General features: G+C 38.1%; 1 long non-coding RNA gene across 1 annotated transcript; it reads right to left on the reverse strand.

Moving 5' to 3' along the window:
* Nucleotides 1–21,189: 21,189 nt before the first annotated feature.
* On the reverse strand, nucleotides 21,190–25,512 carry LOC308633550. The gene is made up of 3 exons (XR_014018798.1): nucleotides 25,490–25,512; nucleotides 22,845–22,928; nucleotides 21,190–22,529 (listed from the first exon to the last, which is right to left on the reverse strand). It is a non-coding gene; the product is annotated as an uncharacterized lncRNA (long non-coding RNA).
* Between the last annotated feature and the right edge of the window lie 214 nt (nucleotides 25,513–25,726).

A 25,726-nucleotide genomic window follows, 5' to 3' on the forward strand; every position in this document is an offset into this window, starting at 1 on the left:
ATTATTTATTTGTTCCTTTATTAATTCATTTTTTCTTTAGTTGTCATTGTTTTTACATTACTGGTAATTATATAATTGCATAAATATTCTGAATGTTAACTTTTTCTTAAATATTGTTTTTTTTTAACTTTATTTTTGAGAGAGAGAATTTTTAATATTTATTTTTTAGTTTTCAGCGGACACATCATCTTTGTTTGTATGTGGTGCTGAGGATCGAACCCGGGCCGCACACATGCCAGGCGAGCGCGCTACCGCTTGAGCCACATCCCCAGACCTTAAATATTGTTTTATGTGTTTATTCATACATTTACTTTTCATTTAAATGTTTTTTTTCTTGACCAAGCCTGATTTATATTAGACCTTAATCTTTGTTTTTGAAGACTAGATAAAATCACATTATTCCAAATAACTCAAAGATCTATCATCTTGGCAGAACCCTAATCACTCACTAAAGTTGACCCAGTCTGGGTCAACAAAAAACTGTGTCAAAATACCCCTTTTTTCTTATACAAAACTCAATAAAGAATTCCTCTCTCACTTTTATATGTTGGAGAGCTAACTTTCCAAAGCAGCAGTTAATAACTTAGATGTGTTTTCCAACTTTTAAATTACTTTTAAATTATTTACATCCTTGACACTAAGAGTGTCACTGATTACTTTTTTCATTTTTGTAAGATCTCTCTCTTTCTCTCTCTCTCTCTCTCTCTCTCTCTCTCTCTCTCTCTCTCTCTCATATATTACAAATTGAAATCAGATATGCTTTATTGCTAAGAAGCACTCTTAGCCATTAATAAAATATTCTATAAAGAAAATGGTTTTGTTGATTTTCTTGCTACCTCACTAAGTTGCTGAGGCTGGCTGACTTTAATATTTTATAATATAATGTTATAGAAGTTAGCATTATATATATATATATATATATATATATATATATATATATATATATATATATATATATATATATCTGTGTGCTGAGGGCCATTACCAAGTAGAAATGACGCATCAAAATTTCCTTGCTAGCGTACCCCATGTTAATGATTTCGCTGTTGACATTGCATGTAAGGTGACCTTGCTCAAAGACCAGGGTGGATCCAGGATTAGGGTGTATCCTGCAGTTTGAGGAAGTATCCCAGTCCTTGGGTTTAGGGCGTTCCCGGTTTAAGACACGTTTAAGGCGTTCCCAGTTTAAGACCTTGGATTTTAGGGAAGTTCGATGTTGAGGATTATTGCTGCTGGAATTAGGGCGTTCCTGCTGCCTGAGCTCCCATTGAGTTCTCGTGAGATTCAGAGAGCATTTTGGGAGAAAAGCCTCGTGGAGTAGGTGATTTGGGTGGCAGGAGAACTGGGATTGCCCCAGAACGTGTGTGGAGGCTGGTGTGAGTTCGGGAATAAAGAATTGCTGTTTGAATCGACAAAGCTGTGTGGTGGCTCGTGATTCTGTGCCCAGCCAAGACTGCGGCATCTGTGTGTGTGTGTATGTGCGTGTGTATCATTGAATACTCACTAGGAGTATATACACAATAACACTAAAGCAAAAGTAAATGAAAAAATGGAATGAATGAATGAATAAATAAATAAATAATAAAACAGATGAAAAAGTACAAAATTTTATGTGACTGGAATTGTTAAATGTTGATTGTGGCCACACAAAATTGTAAAGCTACTTGGAAATGGTTTTATACTACCTACTTAAACATACTCTGTGAATTATCAATTCCACTCCAATGTGGGAAGAAATAAACACATAATCCACTCATGTGACTCTTTCTTTTGGGGACTGTGACAGAGTTACCTTCTTCTTTTGCTTGTACCTTATTTCTGCCTCCAAAGAAACTATGCTTTACCCTCATGCTACTATTGATCCACCACTAGACTTTTTAAATCTGAACCCTTGAGCTTATCATTCTTTCCCTCTTTCCTTCACAGCACTTTTTTTCTCTACCCATATCTACTCCACCAATACTTTTTCATGAATACTCACTACTACATACTCAGCATCCACCAATCTCATATCCTGACCCATCAGGATCCTGTCTTTTTCATGGATCACTTTGAGATCCCTTCCACTCAGATATCAATAGTCCAGAGTAAGGTCAGGTTAGGGTGTTATATATGCAGGATTTTAGAAATCATTTACATAACAATAAACCTCCAAAAAGTGGGATGTATTTTGTCTGAGGTTAAAAAGAAAATCTACAGACTGCACTGTTAAACTGAAGTGTCTAAAATTCACTAATCTCAATAATTTGGAAAAAGAAATTATATAAAAAGGAGAGTAAAGAAAAGAACATAATACATAAAGTGACAAATTTGAAAACACACTAAGTATATATATCCAAAGAGTGTCATATATTGGTGCTTTTGAAAGACAAATTAATTTGAAATAAATGTGGTAATGTGAGATGTAGTAATCATTTATTAATTATATTTAATGGTAGTATATATGTATATGTATAAAATGCATCTCATATAATTATGAGTGTATGTTTGAAGAAATGATCTCTACAGTAACTTTTTTAATTTTACTGAAACACTATAAATACCTAAGTCTAGGTTTATGTATTACCAAATATTCAGGATACGTTTTATACTTAATAAAGTTTATCACTGACCAACAGACCTTTTTTTCCCAATTTTTAAAAGGAGTAGTATTTATTTCCAATTAGAACATAATGCCATCATTTATTTTTCATTTTTAATTACTTTTTATTTTATATGACAGCAGAATTCATTACAATTCTTATTAAACATATAGAGCACAATTTTTCATTTTTCTGGTTTTATAAAAAGTATATTTACATTAATTCACTTCTTTATACATGTATTTATATAATAATATACATCATATTCCACCATCACTTATTTTTTTTTAACTTTTTATTTCTCTTGTTATGCAGGATGTAAGAATTTTTTTTTTAAGGAGGGAAGGAGGGAGAGAGAGAGACAGAGAGAGAGAATTTTTAATATTTATTTTTTAGTTCTCGGCGGACACAACATCTTTGTTGGTATGTGGTGCTGAGGATCGAACCCGGGCCGCACGCATGCAAGGCAAGCACGTTACTGCTTGAGCCACATCCCCAGCCCCATCACTTATTTTTTTAATAAAGTTTTTTTTTTAAAGAGAGAGAGAGCGAGAGAGAGAGTCTTTTTTTGTAGACGGAGACAACACAATGACTTTATTTTTATGTGGTGCTGAGAACTGAACCCAAGTCACACCCGTGCTAAGTGAGCACTCTAACACTAAGCCAAAATCCCAGTGCTTCACCATCATTTCTTACCCCATCAACCCTTCTCTTCCCTCCCAACCCCCAACAGGTCATTTTGATACACACTGAAGTATGCTATGAAGTTATAGAAAAGAGTATATACCTTATAATATGAACAGATAAATTTTTGTGACTCATACATAGCATAATAATAATAATAATAATAATAATAATAATAATAATAAACTTTCCATTTAGAAAACAATAAAGTATACATCTAGTACTACTGACATCTTTTCCAATAAAAAGACATCTTTTCCAAAAAAAGGTGGTTATTCGTGGGAAAAATGATATTCTATGCTTTCTTAATATCAAGAATAAATTATTTTCAGAATTAATATATATTTCAATATGAAAATAAAATAGAACAAGGATCCATGGCACACACTTCTAATCCCATTGGATTGGGCAGCTAAGGCAAGATAATCCTGAGTTCAAAACCAGCTTCTGAAATTTAGCAAAGCCCTAAGCAACTATGTGTGACCCAGTCTCTATGTGCCCCTGATTGAAATTTCCAGTAAGAAACAACAACAACCAAAAGAATACAGAGTATTGATAAGGACACAAAACAAATTCTCATGAAGTAAAGATGGAGAAGAAATTGCTATTATTTCTTCATGAAAACTGTTTATGTATATATGAAGTACTCTTCACCAAGCAGCATAGACCTGTAGAAATTATAGTATGTGTGTACCATGACAGTGTACAGTTACATGATAGCATAAAGCTAGAGCTATACTTGTCAACACAGTGTAAATATGGGGCCTAGGAGGAAAGAGGAGGTACATTCAAAAATAAAAATAATAAAGTTTGAGAAAAATTGGTTTCTAGAACCCAGAAAGATTTTTGATTTAACTAGAGTACAAAATAACACATAAAAGTATTATACTGAAGTTACATCTGTTTAATACATTACATGTATAATGGCTATCAAGGAATATATATGTATATGTATATGTATATATATATTTTTTTAATAAAATCATATTTATTTGCTAAGAGACAAAAAGAAAATTATATTACATTTTTTTCCTCAAATAATTCAATAGAATACTGGTTATCCTTCAGTTTCACGTTATATCCATACCTAAGCAGAGCCTGTTTCACCCCCAGTTGCCCCATTTTACACAAGGGAGTAATGCCAGACAGAACTCAGCAGTATGGCTTTCTCGCCCTTCACTTCCCCATTCAGTGCACTTTAGGAAGGGAAAATTCCACCCCAGTCCAACACTCTGAGTCACCTACTGCAGGCATCCTGCAGCAGTTACATTGGACCTGGACTCACAGACACTGCTCCGTGAAGAGGTGGAAGCACAGCAGCTTAAACCTGGAAGATGCCACATTCAACTTTCCTCAGCTGGGCCTGATCAGGGTAAAGATGCTGGATTTCATACTTTCAGAAGAAGCCAGAGGGAGGAAGAACAGAAGGGGCAGGGGATCATTCCCAGGAAACATGCTCATCTATAGAGGGTTTAATTTTCTTTCTGTACATATCTTATCCCAACTTCAACAGTTGCCAAAAGCTCAGACCTTGTCCCTGATGCTGACCCAATAACAAGGGCACCGTTTTGAGAAAAAGGAAAAAGCTGATTTATTGCTTTGCTAGCAAAGGAGAAACACAGGGAACTCCTGTCTCAAAGACTGTGATTCTGCCTTTTTTCAGAAACAGGAAGCTTTTATAGAGATAATTCAGAGAAAATGAGATTATGAAGGAGAGATCAGGAAAGAGAAAATCAGGGAGAATAAGATCAGGGAGGAGAAGATTAGGGAAAAGAAGATCAGAGAAGATCAGGAAAAACATGATCAGGGAGAAAATGAGGAAGGAAGTTTAGGAAAAAGAGCTATCAGAGAAGATCAGGGAAAAGTTAAAGAAAAGATAAGGGAGAAGATCAGGGAGGAGTAGGTTAGGGAAACAAAGATCAGGGAGGAGAAGATCAGAGAGAAGATAAGGAGCAGGTTAAGAAAAAGATTAGAAAGCACACGGAAATGGTAGGAGACCTTCAATGATACCTAAAATTATAAGAGGTTATGAGGGGCAAGGGGGAGGGAAAAAAATGGAGAGAATTGAACAACAGCAGGGGAGGTAGAGAGGGAAGATGGGAGGGGAGGGGAGGCGAGGGGGGATAGTAGGGGATAGGAAAGGTAGCAGAATACAACAGTCACTAATATGGCAATATGTAAAAATGTGAATATGTAACAGATATGATTCTGCAATCTGTATTTGGGGTGAAAATGGGAGTTCAAAACACAATTTGAGTCAAATGTATGAAAGATGATATATCATGAGCTATGTAATGCTTTAAATAATCAATAAAAAAAGAAAAAGATTAGAGAAGATCAGAAAAAAGTTTAGGAAAAAGAAAAAAACAACTTGTAAGTTTCAAAGCCACAAGGGATATAGTCAAAGCATCAAGGGAACCTCTATTATACAGCTGCAAGGAATGGGCCAAGCCATTCTGTAGAGGTAGGGGAGCCTGCCTGAATGGGATTAGCAGTCTACCTGGAAAGAACAGAGCATATATGTTGGCCATGCCCACCCACGTCAGCCAATACCAGGAACCCCTTCCCCTCATGGGCAACCTGGCAATTACAGGACACTAGGGCTAGAGTTCCTACCCTATCTTTTGGCCAATAATAATGTTATTCAGAACAAAAAAAATTTGGATCATAAAAATCTAGAATTAGTGTTTTGCTGTTGAACACTATCAGCAATGTTATAACAAAATAAAAAAAGAAATGAGAGGGAGAAGATGAAGACCCAAATGTGATATGTTTTGCTGAGAAACTCAGGCAAAGCCCTTGCAATTCCAATATAAAGAAAAGTGAAGCAAAAGCACTCACATCTACCAGGCTTTCAACCCATTTCCAACTCTGGCATCCTCTGAAGCAGTTGCTCAGGCAGCTGGAGGCACTATTTCCTTCTTCTGCCAAGAAAAGTTTCCTTCTACCTTTGTGGGAAAACATGCCTGTTGAAATAGCTAGAAGGGTTTCCTGACCAGCAGATGGCTCACTCCTCACCAAGAGCAGATGCTGAGTGTTTCTAACATTGCAGTTTCAAGTTCCCTCAGGATGCAGGGCAAATCCTTCAAGAACAAAGAAAAAACATCAACAAGAGAAGAACAAATACAAAAAATATACCCCCCTCTATCACTTCAGTTGAGCCAACCTCCCTTCCATGCCATAATAACAAAAATCACTCTGATTTTATCACCCTTCCCTGCTCAATGTCTAGGTTGTCAGGTTCTGCTGGACTCTCCCTTAGCTTTGGCTATTCCCTTCTGTGCCTGAAGCCAAAGAGCCACCTCCTGTTTGGTAAACCAAATAACCAATGAAACAACTATTTGGAATTTCTCACTACTGCTGAGATTTAACTAGTTCCCCAAAGAAAAATATTTCTTCCTTTTACAACAATCTGCAGTTGCAGTAGAAGATCATATTCCACACATGGGTTAACTATTGCCATTGAATGCAGACCACAGGAAAACAAGAAAGTTTAGCTGGGTGTGGTGGTCACACCTGTAACCTCAGCAATTAGGAGGCTGAAGTAGGAAGGAGGATTAGGAGTTGAAATCCAGCCTCAGCAAGTTAGAGAGGACCTAAGCAATTCAGCTGGACCCTGTCTCTAAGTAAAACACAAAAAAAGAGCTGGGGATGTGGCTCAGTGGTTGGGTGCCTCTGGGTCTCATTTCTGATACCAATAAATAAATATATAAACAGTTGAGCAAAAATATAAACATTCAATTGGGGTCAGTGCTAATATATGTGTTGGGTCTTATTTTTCTTTTGCTCGTACTTAAAGACCTGGAATGTTCATATCTGGTTTCACAGGAAGAGGCTTAGGGCCAGGATATATCTATCATGTTGCTGAAAGCTCAATCCTTGTCCCTGATGTTGACACAACAATGAGGACATGGTTATGAGAAGAAGAAAAAAAGGTTTATCGCTTAATTAGCAAAGGTGAAACACAGCTTCCCAAAAGCTGTGAATCTGCCATTAGCAGAAACTGGAGGCTTTTAAAGAGGTGATTCAAAGGCTACATTCCAAATCTGTAGAAGTTGTAATTCACTTGTTAATTTGGAAGATAGTAATTTCTGAGATCTGAAGCCATTCCCAAAGTCTGAATTATTTCATTCTTAAGGTGGGTGTGTGCTCAGGGACAGATAACTCCACCTAGGATGGGGAAGAAAGGTAATTTGTTTCCTTTGGGATTAGGGAGTAGAGATTAGGATCAGGCTTGGAGAGAAGAAGAGAAAGAAACAGGTCTGTTTTAAAAATATGTTACAGTTCTAGAGCAGTCAGGGTTATATTCAAAGCACAAAATGGACCACTGTTACAATACAGCACGTTTTGTTAACTAAATGTTGCATCTTACATACCTGATAATTTTGGCAATGTTAAAGATTTATGTTACCTAAAAAACAAGGCCTTATTAGGCTTTAATAGGCCTTGTTATGGGGACAATTTCTCAGGTCTTCCAACTCCTGCTAAAAAATTATTAATTTCTATAGTTTTCATGATATTCATGGTCAGGTTTCAGATGCTACACTGGTATTTTGTATTAATCTTTTTTCGGTACTCATGTATTTTTGTTTCTCTCATAGAAGTTCCCACCCCCAGGTGAATTTACAACCTGTTCTTCCTGAGCCAGATATTTACCACAGACTCATTGAACCACACCATTTCTAAAAAGGGACTCCAAACTTCTTGCCCAAAGCAAATCACCAACTCTCAGCTCAAAGCAGCAAGAATGATTATCACACTTTTTGTCTTTATAACAGTAGGAGGTTCTTGACATTAGAGGGAAAATTATGTCAGTATAGATGTTCACCAATATGTCTGGTTCAGGAAGATTTACCTGAGGAACTATTTCCAAGGTCACATGGGGTGATCTCCAAGTAAAAGAAATTTGCTTCCACAACCCAATATATAAGTGGGACAACTCTGTGCTCACCAAAAATTGTGCTTTCTGGATTCCACTTTGAAATCCTTGCCTAAATCTCCAAACTGTCAATAACTCTGAACTATGTAACCTACTTTTTTGATGAAATAAAATGAAAAGAACACCTGGATTTATTAAAAGTCCAGGTCCCACTGATTTTCAACACAGATAGGCTGCCCCATTTTAGTTCCTGGTGTCTTGGGGTGTCTTTACATTCCCTCCTTTTACACAGAAAGTAGTCACTTCCACTGCTTGAACACCACAACCCCTGAGACCTACAGCAGTAATCAATTTTACTGTAGGAGATCAGAAAAGTGGAAGAATTTCCCATTAAATAAAGTAATTATTTAAAAAAAATAAGGCAACATGCAGGAAAGAGTATTCAAAACATTAAAGGAAACTTCTGGTACTTAACATCTGGTACTAGTATGCTGTCAAAGTACAGAAAAGCACATGCATATTAGACCATTTAAAGTGGTGATAATACCTCTTAACCTGGTCTATTTGTTATTAGACAATGAGAGTGTGTGATTCCTTGATTTCTGCTAACTACTCTGGGAGTTTAATTGTTTTTTCTGAAACAGATTTTTGGCTGGTTTGTAATATCTTATCATGTGCTTTCATGAGGAGCTCCCCATGGGAGAGAAGCAGGATTTGAGTGCTCTTTGGATAATTGACTCTTGTCTCAATGGACTTACTTGGATTTTTTAAAGACGTGGGAATGTTTGTAAGGACTGAGAAAAGAACAAAAGCTGAATATAAAGAGAAGACGAACAACTTCCACCACCCACCATAATCCCCTGCCACCATGAATCTTCCATATTTTCCTGATGTAGGAAAAGCTGGGGACACCAGGAAGTGCCAAATTGCATGGCCTCATGCACACCTTGGTACATAAACCCATACCAAATGTCTCTCAAAATTTGCTTTCCTCCTCCTAGAAGCAAATCGAGTGTGTGTGTGTGTGTGTGTGTGTGTGTGTGTGTGTGTGTGTTTGCATGCACATGCATGCATGCTCAGGTGCTAGTGCCCAAACACTTTTGTTTGAATTCCTGGGCCTGGCAGAGGAATAGCAATTTTTTTCTACCTTTCTTGTTAGGATAAAACATTCCAGATAACAGAAAAATTTAGTGAGATGTGCCCTAAAACATTTTATGATATTGAGCACTGCTTCAGGCTTTATTGATGTCCTGGATGATTGGAGGTGACCTGAATATAAAGAGAGCTCCTACTTTTTTTTGCACCTTTTCATAGTCCACTCCACACTTCTAGGTGACTGGCTCCACTCACAACAAAACTAGCTTCCACCAGGATCAGCAGGATTGAACTTCTAGTCTTCTGCATTCTGAAATCAAAAACAAAAAAAAAAATAAGAAAAGAAAAGAAAAGCCCAGGTGGGCCCTTACCCAGAAACTCTGCAAACTTTAGAAGAGACTTCCCATCTCTCCAACTTTATTCACCAGTCTTTTCTCTTTGGGTACATAGATGTGATTCCTTTCCTTGTAGGGGGAATTTAAACACCTCTCATTTACCATCTAGAAATCAAATACAGGAGTTCACATCATGTCCAGATCCTCAGGAGCAAGGGATTAATACTTCCAGATGGTTGTTTAGTGTCCTCTCTCTATGGCTTTGGAGCTTCAAGAAACCAAGGCCAGTGAGTGTCTGGTGCTAAGGAGTCTTTTTATTCTGATTGACAAGAACTAAAATCCATAAAACAAGCAAAAAAAAAAAACAAGGATTTGAGGATAACTTGTAAGTGAAAAGTCAAGATTGTGCCACATATGGTACTGCACACCTACAATTCCAGTGGCTCTGGAGGCAGAGACAGAAGGATTAAAAGATGGCTGCCAGAAACTCCCAGGCACACAAGCTCCCTCATTCATATCTCCTTTTCCAGGTATGTGTGGTTATGAGCTGATAGACCGTAAGTCTCAATCAACTTGTATCTATATGTGCTACCATATGCACAAAGGTTATCTGAAAAATGAAATCAATGCAGAGGATGAGACATCTGAGGCACAGAGAGAAAGCAGTAAAGAATGGCTAAGAGTATTGTCTAAACAGTTGAACCAAACTATAACTGAAATCACACCCTTTTTTGGGGGGGAGTGGTGTACCATGGATTGAACTGAAAAGCACTCAACCACTGTGCCATCTCTCTAGCCGTATTTTGTATATTATTTAGAGGGTCTCACTCAGTTGTTTAGCACCTTGCTGTTGCTGAGGCTGGCTTTGAACTCATAATCCTTTGCAGTTCTCTCCAGTGTCTGTGGCCAGAGGGACTCTCTGTGGCAGCTCAGCCTTCCTCCTCTGACTAGTCTAGTGAAGCTTAGATAAGCAGTTGAAAACTGGATAATTTTATTCCATCATTGTATGGAGTTTTCAGCTTTTTTCTGATGCCCTTTGTGGGCATCCATTTGCCACAAGTCCAACATGTCCTCAAATTGTTATCCCACTGATGAATACTGGGATAATTATCAGGAGAGAATCCCATCTCCATTTGTTTTATTCATGCATGAGAGATACTGTGGATTTTAGGGCTTGTTTCTCATGAGTTTTTGTTTTGTTTTGATTTGTGTTTTGTTTTCTTTTTGATACCAGAAATGCAACCCAGAGGTTTTTTTTTTTCCACTGATTTACATCCCCAGCCCTTTTTTGTATTGTTATTTACAGACAGGGTCCCTTTGATTTTTTAAGGTCCTTACTAAATTGTTGATGATGGTTTTCAACTCATGCTCCTCATGACTCCAGAGATTTTTAAATGAAAAGGAAGCTTTATCTGAAATCCAAAACAAAAAATTTGAAATCCAGAACTTAAGCTTAAGTCTTCATAGGTCTGAGAATAAACCCCTAGTTTTCTAGCTCTTTGTTCACATATCTGTTCAACAACAATAAATTTATTTTTCAAAATTTCTGAGACAAGTGTCCAGATACAATTGGCAAAGTTAGAAATTTTGTTTTATCTCAAAACTCCACTTTCAAAATAATCAATGATTATTTTCCCATGTTTCATAAAAAGTCAGATTTCTCTTACTATAATATTAAAGGATTATTTTCTTCTGCATCAGGCTATCTGTAAGTTTGGATCAGCAATCAAACAATATCCACTATTCAAAAAATAAACTGCAACTACAATTATAAAAAAGATAGACAAAATTTATGATGATTCCAAAAAAAGCAGTGTTTAATTGCATATATTTATATACTTCAGCAGCATATCTATGAAAAATATGTTAATGAGCCAGGTCTCTGATCTACTTAAGACCAAAATTTTGGTTCCAGTTACACATATTTCTGTTTATCTGTGAATCATTCAGAAATGATTAGGCACACATTCTCTCTGTAGGAAAAATGTGAATAATAAATAAAAAATTGATCAATCCAGGTGATGCTAAGGAATTATCTACTGTATCATATACTAGCAACCTATTCCATCCACAGAATTTTCATATTTCCATTTTGAATATTTTGTATCTTTAGCTAGATCAACATATTATTTAGGAACATGTTTCACCATAGAACATGAGGAAAGTTCTGACATAATCACACCTTCAAGAGAGACATAGTTGAATCTTACAGTAAACTGATATTTAACATTAATTTGTAATACAGTTGATGAACTAGAAGGTTTTTTTAAGAAAATATAAAGTAAGATTGGGTTGATTCATCAAGTAAAAATGTACCTCGGTGGAGCAAAAGTGATTAGGCATTTTGAAGTACATGATACAATTAAAAAAAGTAATTTCTAAAGTCTCTTTGAACACTTGGGATTCAAGGAACTCTTAAGAAGATTATTATGAACTTTTCAAGATTTCAAGGTCTTACTGCTCAGTGAAACACTCCATTTTTGAAACCAGAAAAATAAAAATTTAAAATAGAAGATGATACAAGGAACCATGAAAATCGTGATTAAAAATAACATTTAAAATTTTTGAAACACCTGCAGTGAGAAATTTAAATGTGGGAAGAAAGAAGGGAGAGAAGAGACTGAGGGAGAGTATAAGCACTAGTTGAATACAACTATCCACATACCCTAGACTCAGCTTGCCACTCCATTCATCATTTTCCTAATGTTTGGTTCTTAAACTTTTGGTGTTCAAAAATACAGTATTTGAACTTTTTACAATTGTAATCAAGCCCGTGCATTTTCCATGATAAAAAAAAAAACAGTGTCTAGAGAGGTAGGTAATTAGAACCAAGTTCAGAACTTTCCTACATTCAACTCCAAGTTTATAAAGGCTACTTTTCAGGCTAGAGTCACTTCCTGGTGAATCAGGTTTAAAGGCTCTAAAACAACATAGTCACTCATTTCACTTGTTACTTTACAGCTCTTATTTTATTCAACATTAACTTAGTAACAACCAAAATTTTAATATTCTCCACATTCAAAGTACACCATCTCTTGGTGCTTTAGTTTCCTCATGTGCAGAAAAGAAATAGTAGTAAGTCCAACATCATAGGGTTAGAGAGAAGCCAAATGAATTTTTATAAATCTCTTAGAATACTGTGCTGAAATTGCCTGGCAGAGTCATTGGAGCTGTCTTTATGTAATGACTTTCTTTTGCTGTAATTTTATATTTATTCAGTTACTCTGGACTTTCCAGCCCCCACTGGGTTATCATGGTGGTGGGAAGTCATCCACCTCTCAAGCACACCTCAGTGTGATTAATACCAAGGTCATGCTAGGACTGGGGCTCTGGTCCATGTTGATCCCTGCCATAAAGATCACCATTCATGATGAGAGTCCTGTAATCTGTAGCTCAGGGCCTGCCATGAAAAACCTAGACACTCTGCATTTGGTGGCATTATGGAAAACCAGGAGGAAACCTTAGCACTTGGACAATTCTAGGAGGGACTTTGCAATCTAATCTAAAAGGCAGGAACTTTCTGTCAAATACAATCTGAACTAGGATCCGTTCCCAGAAGGAAACTGCCCAAGTTGACTAGTCAGGGTGTTGATAGCATGACCTCCTTCCCCTTGGCTCCTTCTCAGGGTGTGCATGAGAATGTAGATGGGGGAGAGAGAGAGAGAGAGAGAGAGAGAGAGAGAGAGAGAGAGAGAGAGAGAGATGGAGGGAGGGAGAGAGACATAGATAAATATGAAGAGAACAGAATTGGGGCATATCCCAGTGACTTTATATTATCCCTCCTGGACAACACTTGAAAAGGTACAACCCTGCCACATGTAGAACCAGGGTAACCCAAGAACATCCATGTAGTGAGTCTGTCTCCATGAAAAGGACCTTTCAGTGACACTGAGCCCAGTGTATCCCTGCTATATTTATAGGAACTGTTTGTTTAGTTTGAGTCTGGTCTCTAGAAATGAACTCATGATGGGAACAAGCCAGAGCCTACATCTCAGAAATGACCTGTGAATCCCTCTGCCATTTCTTCTGGCTTTGAAAGCAGAAGGGTTCAAGGGTGAGCCACTTGGGTTGTTGGTAGGGGTGGCCCTGACACCAGACATGTTTGGATGCTACTGGTTTCTCAGTATGGTTTGGGGGTCTTGATTTTAGATTCCTGATGGAATAATAGATCTGTGACCCCTTTGTCTCTCCCAAGGATCCAAAAAAAAAAAAAAAAAAACCTTGAGCCGTTGGTTGGTGAAACATCAGTTGCAAGGATACCCCATTAGGATTCAGATGTCCCCAGGAAGAAGGGCATGGCTATGGAGAAATTTCTTTCTCCCCAGTATCTTCCTGATCTGGAGACAGAGACTGGGGCCAGGCTGTCTCTCAAAGTACAACACCATTCCTGGGTGTTTTCTTGTTGAGTTTTTCAAGGGTATGTGATAAGGACCAGGATTCGTGACCCACTTAAACTTTAAATATATAACCCAGAACTTTTTGCACTGAAGTCCAAAGGTGCAGCCTCTCCATAGAACTAGTTTAGATTGTGCTTGAAGCTGCTCCCTTTGCTGACATGTTGGGTTAGTGATCCTGAGAACCAGACCTACTGAGCCTGAAGGAAGGGACTTGGGTGAAACTGTTGGGCTTGGTAAGGCTTCCCCCCATGCTCCCTCTCTGGGAAGGAAAATAATAGTGTCCATTTATTTACTTTCTCTGCAGTTACCTGTTGACCCTCTTTTCTATGTCAGACAGTACTCTAGGGCCAGGTGGTTACAAGGTGTCAGGTATGATTAACAGTGAAAAAATGTCAGCCCCTGATCCTGAGTTGAAAGTATTTGCAAGGCCATCTGAGTGTTAGGTGCAAAGCTGGAGCACCAATAATAGATAAAAAGAGCTGTCCCTGCCCTTAAGAAGTCTGGAGTCCAGTGAGGAAGATAAATATTACTCAAGTAATTGCCTAAATAAAGATATTATCACTAATAATGGAGAGTTGTGTACAGAAAAGGTCAAGGTGCCCTGAAAGAGCAGACAGATGAATGAGCCTGGATGTGGGGACAGAGAAGGACCATGCACATCAAATGGTGGGTTGTCTATTGAGCATAGAGATGACTGATGGCTGTAGGTAGTGGCATATTTTTGAGTTTTCATGAGCAGCACTGGGACACTCATACCCTCAACCAATTGTCCTGAGGATGAGCACAAGCAATAAAGTCTCAGGGAGAGTTTGTGTCCACAGAGAGGTTGGGGATTCCACCATGTGATTGGCACATGGAGACTTTGGCCTTGACCTCTGGGTCTGCAGTAGATGTGGTTAAATATCCTTTTTCTTATAGTGCATTCATCTCAGTTGCCTCAATAAGTGAAGGTGTAAACAATGTCATGCTCACATGTCATTTTCTGACTTTTACTGGTGCATGGTTGTCCAGCCACTGTACTCAGAAATCTGCATAGAAAGATGGTCCCATGTTCCCTTCTGCAGTTTCATGCCTTCAGATACTCACAAGCAATGGCATTCTTAGGAGACGTTCTCAAAGAAGCACTCAAGACCTGCCAATATGGTACAATCTAGAGCAAATCCCTACAGCAGAGAGCTTTTACACCTTCATTTGAAAAATTTGACTATTTTATCTCTTTTATGCCCAGCATATTCACAGGCACCCAATTAAAGGCAAGAAAAGCATCAGAAATGGCCCCACCCTAAAAAGTTCATGAGACCATTCAAAACGAATTTTCACTCATTTATTCAACAAGTAATGAGAACCTACAATGTACCAGACATAGAAGCAGATTTGGAGGCCATGCTCATAGTTGCAGCTAAGCACAATTCCTGCTTCATAGTGCTGGTAATCTAGAGGAGGGAAACAGAGACTCAAACCATTGATGCACATGGCAATTTCAAGTGTCTTGCCTGCTTGGCTAATCTAAGACCTACTGGAGGTCATGACATTTAAACAGAGCCCTGAATGTGTTCAGAGCATTCTGGACAGAAAGAGCACTTGGAGGATTCTGAGGCTTCAGAGCAATTGGCTCATTTAAGGAATAAGAAGCATCGAGTGTAGCTAAATATGAGCAAGAGGGCAAGTGGTCTGTTGGCCAGCAGGTGCAGTGTGGATTTTATTTTGAATGCAGGAAGCATTCCACAGGCAAACATGTTTCACTTCAGCCAGAACCTACCTGTCAATCTGGGACAGATTCTATAGACCAGTGAAATTTTCAATGGGACAGACTTGGGATTCTTAGTACTCAGAACCCTAAATAAACAGACATTTGGAAAGGAAAGATGTCAATATTCGCCTATTTTGGGGTAAGAAAGAACAGTGCCTCCTGTCTAGGAGGCTTTCCTGGACCTGAGAGGATGAAAGTAAAATGTGAATCAACCACAGGACAGGCTCATGCTTGTAGCTTGGCATCTGTTCCCTACCTTCTAGATTCAGCACCCCACATTTGCTCCATGAAATTATTGCTTCCCTGTTTTGAGGAATATGGTTTGTCTCTTCCTACTCAGAAGTGTTTTTCACCTTCTACCCCCACATCAAAGTGACTGGCTCAGGGATGGCACAGAACTCAATCAGAGGCAATGAAACCCAAGAAGAAATTGCCAACAGCCTTCTGGCAAAACACACTTCCTGTTTTTCCCTGGGAGCCTTCAGAATGAAGATGTGAAATTTAGATCACTGCAGCAATTTTTGACCAAGGGGAAGATTTCAGAAGTGTTAGGGGGTGCGGAGAAGCAAAGCATAACTCCTGAGGATAAAACCAGTCACACAGAAGTCAGGGTGAAAGATAGAGAACTCAAAGTCCTTGTCACTGTACTGAGGCCCAGGATCAAATCTTACCTGCAGCCTGAGAAATCCTAGATATTTTAGTAGCCTTGGCCAGTTCAATGTTCTTTGTTATAAAAACCAGTTTTAGTTGGGTATTTATGTCTTGCAAAATAAAAAACCCATGTGTCAAACCTTGAAGTAGGTGCCCAACAGTGCAAAGGGTCTCTGTGCATCCTTGATACCTTGGAGGAAGTAAACCAACCACCCCAAAACAAATAAAAGGTCTCTTATCCCATTTCTCTCTTTCAGTGTTTCCAGCCTTCCATCATCATACCACTGTTCCTCTCATGGAAAGGCAGAGGAAGCAGAGGAGGAGAGGAAGCCTGTTACCAGGCTACATCATCACACTGTGGGGAGCAGGGATAAAGCATGAGAGAGGCAGCTCCAAGTGTGATATTTCAGTATAGAGATAACAGGGTAAAAATAAATCCCAAGTTCTGTACCTGACACTTGCTTTTCTGCTTCACAGTTCTTATCTCTCTCTGCTTTGGGGACAGAAATATTCTTTTCAGGTCACCACTTGGCCTCCCTCATCCCAGCCCTGGGTAGAGAGGAGGAGGTGTGGGTCATTGTGTTCCAACTGTCCACTCCTACCTATTCATCCGTGGGGAGTCAAGTGATACCCCCTTACTGCAGCCCCTCTTCTTATTTTTCAAATCACCTTCCATAGGATGCTCCAACCACATGGAGATTTCAGCCTCTGCTGAGGTCTCCACCTTCTAGAGGGTGTCAGAAAGATGAAATGACTTGTCCAAAGTCACACAGCTAATTTGTACTAACTGTATTCTGGTCTCTCACCAGGGCCTATTCTGCCTGTCTCTGAGAAGGGACAAAAAGAACTTGATTCTTCTGCAGAGCCCACAGACAGCTAAATAAGCTGGGTACCAGGCTGCTCCTATGGGTAGCCTTCACATCATTTGGGATATAAGCATCCTGTGTGCCACCTGAGAGCCACACCCCTCACAGTTGCACACTTTGTTAGAGCTTTGTGTTCACCAGGGAGCAGTCTATTTGTTTAACAAAGAACACTGGGGAAAAGTCAGTATCAGGGACACAGCCCCCAACTGCTGCTGAAGTGCACTGAGGGTCCTTGAGCCTCAGGTTTCTCATCTATAGCATGCTGGTAAAAAATAGATCTGCATTGTACGATTGTTGCAGGGCCTACATGAGTAAGTCATTACATGCCTGGCACTTAGCCTGTGCCTGTGATATGATCATCTAAGATTCAAAGCTTCTCATTACAATTGTAGCTCTTTCTATGTCTGTGCTCATGTATAGTGGCAATGCCACTTGCCCATGTCAATTGATCATGCCCTCTGAGTTCTTTGTCTCTCAGTGGCCAAAGATTTGCATTGAGCCATTTCAACTGGCACTTGCTTCTCTGCTTCACAGTTAAGACTTCTGTGGTTGCCGGTGACCAGAACAGCGTCCTAGCTGAATTACATGTTAAAAGGATTTATTAGCTCAGTGTATAAGTCTAAAGGTGTCCCAGGGTAGAGCCTAGCTTTACACACAGCTGGATCAAAAAATGGAAATAATTTCATCAGGATTGGGTTTCTTTATCCTGGTTTCTAAGCCTGATTCTTTCGTTGTTTGCTCCCTCCCCAAAGTGGCAGAAATTGCTGCAGGGGCATCTCATCTTCTTGGTTTCAAAGTCAGTGGGAAAGAGCCAGTCCTGGCATTCTCATAAAATCACAACTGCCCAGCCCTGAAACCACCCATTGATGTGGATGGTACACAACGCACTGAAAGGGACAGGTCTTAGATTTAGGGCAGGTGGGTTACTCCACTCAAACCCCAGATGTGAAAGGAGTAAATAGGTTGCCCAGAGGGTAATGAGGCACAGCTAACAAAAAAATTGTTTTCTGCAGCCACCCACTCTCTGGACTTGTGACCCAGAGTGGTCATTGGTCCTGAAATCCCAGGGAGCAGAAGAGGCTATAATGGAGCTGTGAAGCCAGGCCAATCATCTCTGACAAAAATGAAAAACTGTGATCTGAAGATGCCTCAGTGGCAGCCACTGACCACCTGGATCAGCAAGCTTCAAAGAGGATTCTTGCCTGAACCTGACAGGCACAGCCTGCTGGGCAGAAACCAAGTTCCTAGATCAGCAGCTAGCATCTGGGCTCTTTTCTAAGCCTTTGTTAATTACTTTTTTTTTGAAGGGAATCAGCTGTGACAAAAAGCCCCTGTCATAGTCTACAAAAATATATGTGCAACACAGAGTAACCTTGCCAAAAGAGGATAGCAAGCTTTTTGGGCTCCCATCTGGGGTCCGTTGAAGATATCAATAAAAGGAAGGTTAAGAAAGGCCAGGAGGAGTTAGTGACTTATCTAGCACCACCTTGAGACTCAATGAAATTAAAACAGTTGAAAACAAATTAGAACGGGAGTAACTTTCCCACTTTGTGATTCAGTTGTGTTTATTTTCAGCAGGTAGCTGCCTGTACCACCTGCAATTCCCTCATGCTCCGAGAGACAGCCAGTGAGTCTCCCACTTTGACTGGAAGAATTTGATGTGTGCTGGTCCACCTGCATCCACAAGGACACTCTAGAATCTCCCTTCCTCAAACCTGCAGGAGAGGTGGAAAAGAAGAGGGTGAGGTGTTGAGCGCCACAGCCGAGTTGGAATGACGCCTGGCATTTTGCCAGAGGGAATGGTTGAAAGGTGAGGCCAGCGAGCCATTTAGATGATGATGTTTAGTTAAGCTGTGTATTCAGTTGTATATTAGACCTTTGCTGTCTGGCAAAAGGGCGGCTCTTGCTGCCTCAGGCACCCGGGCACCTGGTACTTTGGAGTTCCCATTGAGTTCTCGTGGGTTCCCAGAGAGTTGGGGCGGAGCCAGGTGGGGAGCTGGGAGAGTTCCAGGGGTGTGTGCTTGGAGTGCTGGTGGAGTGATGAGCTTAATCCATTATCTTTCCCCAGTTTCTCCTGCTTCCATAAAACATGAGTCAAAAAGCCCCCCCCCCAAAAAAAAAGAGCTAAAATAGCCCCTCATTCTTGTCACTTCCCACCAATACTCCTCTGGGAATCACCCACATGAAATAGGCCCAGTACCAAGCCTGAGGTTCCGGAAGTGTTGGAGATGCTTATACCCACATTCTGAGCCTGAGTGAAACCCAGATAATCAGTTGGGACACTGAGTCCTTGAGCTGTTGGGAAGGGATGGGTGGGTGCAACATGGAACAGGAACTCTGTGGGTGATGTGTGTCTTGTTGGATTGTGCAATCTCTATCCTAGAGACTAGGTATTGATCAACTGCAATCAAAAGCAGCAGTGCTGAAGTATTTACTTTAAAAAATCTGACTTCTTAAGTGTATGGAAATCTTTGACTCTGCAGCAATCTGGTCCAAACTGCAAACAGAAAGACTCATGTAACATCACCAGCACTTAGGGATTGAAAAACAAGTTGGCAGGTGGGAGCCTTACACAGAAGAGGGGAAAGCATTATAAAGGCATTTACTTATGACTGTTTGACTGAACTTGAAAACAAGCATAGTGTCTTCATTTGCAGTTAATTAGATTAACCCAGCTGGGATCGCAAAGGGGACCACTTTAGCTCCAGTAGCAATTAGCAATTGTTGAACATGTGTTGACATCTTGCCTTTAAACACAACCATATGTATAATATATTTTGTTTCTCTTAGCCATTAGACTGGAAAACTATTAAAACATCTGTTCTCTCTTCTGATTGAATCCGGGGCAAAGAGCAGGTCTCTGTAGTGTCGTTTAGATAAAGGGGATATCAATTTACAGCGACTAGCCACTTTTCCACTCTTTGAGAATCTGAACCTGAATGGGACTCTTCTATCCAAAACTCTGGTCTCCCTCTCTGGAGGACCAAGCTGCCATCCGATCTTGCCTATGGAATGTGAAATCCACCCTTGCACATCCCCATAGGTCAAGTGGCTCTTACTGTCATTCCTAGTAGATTTTGAAAAAATAGTGTTCAAACCCCATTTGAAACAATTTTATTTTCCATTGTCTGTCTCTACCATGTTACATCCCAAGGAAACATTTTCACACACCCTCAGCCATTACGGCCAAGAACACTTAGTAGGCAATTCAACAAATATTTGTTAAATAACTCCTGGTTTTTCCCAACTCAGGTAGGGAATGAAAAAAGGCAAGTCAGTTGGTTAGAAAGTTACTGCTTTTGCTATCATTTCAGTCCTTTGAATGCCAAGAGTGTATGGTGTTAATGTTTGCAACATGTCTTTTCTGGCTATTTCCCTCTAATCCACTACTCCACTTTTTAATAGAAAGTGCATCTCTGGGCCCAGAGAAAAGAATAATTACCAAAATAGGATTGAGTAATATTCATGTTTAGTTTGCTGAATTTTTTTTTCCTCCAAAATGTTGGTAGCTCTCCATTTAGGTAGTGATGTAAAGTTTTTCTTTAAAAGAAATTTAAGTGTAACTAGATAAATTTTAAAAGACAAGATACCATGAGCATATACCATAGGTAGGAAAAGCATTAGCTTTTCTAAAGATACAGTTTTTGAGATAAGATTAAATTGCCCATGTAGAAAGGGGTTACAGGGCTGTCTTATAAATGGAGAAAGAGTGCTGTGGAGGTCCCTTGAGAGCACAGGAGTAGCAGCTAACTATGAGGAGTCATCCTAGGAACAGGTGGGTTAGTGGCAATGGTGACCTCTTAGTAAAATTAGGAAATCTCAGGCACACATTCTTGTTCTGAATGTTGTTGAAAAGGCAATGTCTACCAAAAATCAAACACTCTGGGCATTAAACAATGCATCCTCTTCTGAGATTTAACATTACATATCACTAGGAAAATTTAAAAAAATTTATAGCCAGGTCTTAAAAAACATGAATAACACTAATAATTCACACATCACAAAAACAGCCAACCAAGTGAATCCACATCTTGAATTCATCACTGACTCAGTGATTTGAAATAAATGCTAAGTTCAATACTATGAGCACATCTAAAGGTTCAGCCAAGGAAATTAAATACTTCTTGAGTATTTTGTTAAACTTTTAATAAGCAGAACATCTCTGATCAGCATAGAGATATACAAAAGGCAAAAATACATTACACTGAATTGATTCTCATCATCTTGCTCCTCAAAGAACACATGGAACATTTTCTAATGTTGTTATACATTTATACCTTATTTTACTTTTATAAAGCAACTGAAAATTTTTCATTCTTCCTACTAAGTATTTAAAATACATTACAGGTATGTATTATAACAAAATATTAATTTATGATGCCCTTAAAAGTCTCTCAACTTTTAATTACTATTTCTAGAAATACAAAAATATTGTATTTTACATATCTGAGTCCTGAAAAACTTAAAGTGCAATGTTATCAGCAAATTTTAATTGTACCATATGAGCTCATCTTGAAAGAGCCTATAAATATCTTTCAAAATTTTATGACTACTACATCACAGACAGCCAAGTAGAGCTATTTAAAGGTTTGATTGACAATATCTCTTCTATTATAATGCAAGGAAGAAAAACAAGCACCAAAGTAAAAGTTCTCTCATTAGAAGAAAAAACAATGTTTTCATGGGGCGGGTGGGGGTGGGGGAAACATATCATTTCTCCATTTAGTGGGTTTTTTCCATCAATTACCTGGTTTACCAAAAAATGTTATCTCAGTTCAATTAATGAACAAATTACCTTTAGGCAAAATGTCAAAGTGTCCAACATTTTGTGGCTAAAACCATTCAAAGAACACTAATCATTCTAAACTCTTTCTCATTCTTTAGTTTAAAAAATTAATTAAAAATAAGTCTATTGCCATTTGCTTCACAATTTTAATATTAATGAAAATTTCATTCTGAGTCTCAAGTGGCATTTCTGCAAAGATCTCACTCACTTAAGCAGCAGTGTACAATGGGTTGCTAACACAGGCATGGTTATAAAATTAAGAGTCAAAACTATAGGGGGAGAAAAAAAAAACCAACACTAGCTATTCTATTACATAAAACTAAAAAGTTGCTTGCAAACTTCTCTCTACCATGGTAAATATGAGTGATTTTTCCCCCACCAGCAGCCCTCTGGGATCTATAATGATGATGGTGTTTGAGGCCTTAGAAGTTTCTGTGATGACTGCTTCATCAGCTTTTGTTGGTGTCTCAATGACTGTGCATCCTCAATGGCATTAAATGCTCTCTGTAAAATAAAATGTGTATTATGAACTGTGAAAACAAGTTCAGGTTCATATGGTAGAAGAGGAAGGTACAGAAGAGATGGAACTCTCCCCACAGATCCAGTAACTGAGAACAGAGCTTCTGTTCCATGTATCAATGCAAGCACTAACCTTCTGCCCCAGTAAGTCCACAGTTTATTATTTTTAAGTCTATACATTCATCCAATTTATAACTACAAGATTTGGGGGGATAAATAACAGGTGTTAGTTATAAAACAGGCTTTAAAAAAATCTTTCAGCTCAAAACCTAAGGGGTATTCTTTAAATAAACAGTTTACCTCTGCTGTGGTGGTGTCCTTCAGGTAAATTTTCTGAAGACAGCCTAGATTGGCATTATCTCTTTTGTGGAACAGACCCTGCTTCTATTTCAAAAGAAACAATGGAAGAAAAGAAGAAAAAGAAAGCAACACCTTTAATTGCATGCTTGAATGTCAACTCTACTTTATAACCAGTAGACTACCAGAATATACATATTCAAGAAAGATATAAAATAAATCATCTTGGTACAATGAGAGTGATTTCATATGAGTTGTTAGAATTTATGAAATTGGATGTATATACATCTATCTATAAAATAATGGCTTTCTGCAGGCAATAATAGCCTACAGAAACACCACTTGATAAACTAATCACATCTGACAAATCAAAAAGCCCTTCCTTCATTTCCTTGGCTGACAGATAAAATTCTTATATAGTGTAAAATATATTGAATCAATTCTCACCACTGATATGAAAGCAGAGTGATAACTGAGAAAACTGTAAAATATATGCAGAGTGACACAGTCTGCCCTAGCATGAAAACTGTTTCAATACACCAAGGTACTCTTTAAATTCTAGTACTGCTGAAAAAACAAATGGGTAGGGGAACATGGTAGTTCCTCTTACCTGTAAATTTCCATAAAAAGCAAAGTAAACACAAACTAAAGGAAAACAACTCAAAGTGGATCAAAGACTTAGGCACTAGAACCCTGCACCTAATAGAAGGAAAAATAGGCTCAAATCTTCACCACATTGGCCTAGGATCTGATTTCCTTAACAAGACTCCTAAAGTGCAAGAAGTAAAATCAAGAATCAATAAATGGGATGGATTCAAATTAAAAAGCTTCTTCTCAGCAAAGTAAACAATAACACCGAGGAGAGAGCCTACAGGTTGGTAGAAAATCTTTACCACATGCACTTCTGATAAAGCATTAATCTCTAGGATATATAGAAGAACTCAAAAAACTTAATAACAAAACCACAAATAGCCCAATCAATAAATGGGCTAAGGAGCTGAACAGACATTTCACAAAGAAGAAATACAATCGATCAACAAATATATGAAAAAGTGTTCAACATCTCTAGCAATTAGAGAAATGCAAATCAAAACTACTCTAAGATTTCATCTCACTCCAGTCAGAATGGCAATCATCAAGAATACAAACAACAATGAATGTTGGCGAGTCTCACTCATACATTGCTGATGGGAGTGCAAACTGGTGCAACCACCATGGGAAGCAGTATGGAGATTCCTCAGAAAACTTGGAATGAAACCACCATTTGACCCAGCTATCCCACTCCTTAATTTATACCCAAAGGACCTAAAATCAGCATATTATAGTGACACAGCCACATCAATGTTTATAACAGCTCAATTCATAATAGCTAGACTATGGAACCAACCTAGGTGTCCCTCAATAGATAAATGAAAAAAGAAAATGTGGTATGTATACTCAATGGAATATTACTCAGCTTTAAAGAAGAGTGAAATTATGGCATTTGCCAGTAAATGGTTGGAGTTGAAAAATATCATGCTAAGCAAAATAAGCCACTTCCACAAAACCGAAGGCTGAATGTTTTCTCTAATATGTGGATGCTAATTCACAATAAGGCGGGGGTAGAGGGACACTAGGGAAGAATAGTGTTACTTTAGATTAGATAGAGGGACGTGATGGGAGGGGAGGGAAGGAATGTGGGAATAAGAAAGATAGTAGAATGAAACAGACATTATTATTCTATGTATATATGTGACTGCATGACCAATATGATTCTGCAACATGTACACTTAGAAAAATAAGAAATTATATCCCATCTATGTATGATATACTAAAGTGCATAAATACATTCTACTATCATGTATAACTAATTAAAACAAATTTAAAAATTTAAAAAAAGGAAAACAATACTCTCATCTTACTAAAATTTTGTGATAAAAGCTTTCCAGAGCATTTCAATAATAGAGATAACATCACTATTATTTAGAAAAAAACAAAGATACTACAGAAATTACCATAATTAGAATGGAAACTATAAGTATTTTTAATAAATGTAAATACATTTATATTATATGTATGTTATAATAAACATGTTTCAAAGTTAAGTGAGTCTGAGAATTAAGTAAAAGATGAGGTATCATTTTTGCAAATTACTAGGTGATTAAATAAAATTTTTAGAAAATGATGTGGAGAAGAGACAAAAAAATTGCTTAAATTGTATTAGCATTCTGTAAATTCCAAATAATATAAAACATAGCTATTTCTGACATATTATTTATTTTCACCAAGCACCTTGTAATCTTCTAAAAGAAGGATATTTTTTGAGAAATGCCTGATATTATAGCAAAATGGGTATTCATATGAAGTAAAAACAACAAAAACACCTCAATTTCACTATTGCTTAAATCTACCAAAAAAGAAAGTATCAGTACATCAGCATCCTAACGTTTTTGTCAAACTGATATTTCACTCTATGCAATCAAGGATTGTCAGAAAATACAACTACACAAATAAATGGGTTGTAACTTTCTTTATATTTCAGCATAAAATAATAACAATAATGTTCCTTTTAATGTGTTGTGTAGTTAACTGAAAAACAGAGTCAGAAAGCGCTGGTTTCCACTCAAAATGAATGCCTGACTCTAGAGGTGTAAGTCGTGTTTTCTTACCTTAACTGAAATTTTCAGCAGATTTCCATCAATACTAGGAGGAAGTACAAAATCTTCAAAAGGACATTGCCAGTCTACGGACATATGGCCAAGGATTTCAACTTCTTTTGTATATAGTACTCGCCTATTTTGCAAAAAAACAAAAAAACAAAAACACACAGGTAGTGATAAAGACAGCTAATTATTCTCTCTACTAGTTCAATCTGTACATAGTACATGCAGTGCTCACTCAGTAAA

Source organism: Spermophilus citellus, assembly GCF_964194105.1.
Source record: "Spermophilus citellus genome assembly, chromosome: 14".
Lineage (NCBI taxonomy): Eukaryota > Metazoa > Chordata > Mammalia > Rodentia > Sciuridae > Spermophilus > Spermophilus citellus.